This window comes from Chrysochloris asiatica, unplaced genomic scaffold (assembly GCF_000296735.1).
Source record: "Chrysochloris asiatica unplaced genomic scaffold, ChrAsi1.0 scaffold00337, whole genome shotgun sequence".
Lineage (NCBI taxonomy): Eukaryota > Metazoa > Chordata > Mammalia > Afrosoricida > Chrysochloridae > Chrysochloris > Chrysochloris asiatica.
Genome location: NW_006408855.1, coordinates 1,683,675 through 1,684,586, shown reverse-complemented (window position 1 = coordinate 1,684,586; position 912 = coordinate 1,683,675).

Genomic DNA, 912 nt, shown 5'->3' with positions numbered 1-912 from the left:
GGGCAAAGGGGGCTAATGAGGCTGCAGAGCAAGATGTGGAGAAGAAAAAGGGAACCTGTGTTGTCAGGGACCTTCAATAAAAGCAGTGAATCCTCTTCCCTTCCCTTCAAAAAAAAACAAAAACAAAAAAAAAAACTTAACCTTTGCGACCTTTGCTCTGTTCATTATGATGTTGTTTACTGGCCCAGTTGTGAGGATTTTTGTTTTCTTACATTGAAATATAACCCATTCTGAAGATGGTGGTCTTTGATTTTCATCTGTAAGTACTTCAAACCCCCTTCTCTTTTGGCAAGCAAAGTATGTCATCTACATATCATAGGTTGTTAATGAATCTTCCTTTAATCCTGATGCTATATTCTTCTTTTTATAATCCAGTTTCTTGGATTATTTGCACAGCATATAGATTGAGTAAGTATAGTGAAAGAATGTAATTCTGATTTTAAGGTACACTGTATCCCCATGTTCTGTTTGAACGACTCTTGGTCTATATACAGTTTCCAAATGTGCACCTTTAAGTGTTCTGGAGTTCCCATTCTTCACAATGTTATGCATAATTTGTTATGATCCACACTGTTGAATGCATTTGCACAGTCAATAAAACACAAATAAACATCTTTCTGTTATTCTAAGCTTTCAGCCACAATCCATCTGATGACAGCAGTGATATCATATCCCTTGTTCTATGTTCTCTTCTGAATCCAGCTTGAATTTCTGGAAGCTCCCTGTCAAAGTACAGCTGCAACCATTTTTGAATTATCTTTAGTAAAAGTTTACTTGCTGCAGAGGCAAATAATGATGTATGCATAACCTTGGAACAACAGGGCTCTGGGATACAGGGTTTGAGACATGGTTGGAATGGGCAAAAGGTGGGAAATAATGTTAAGATGCATGGCTATCTTTTGAATCTTGGTT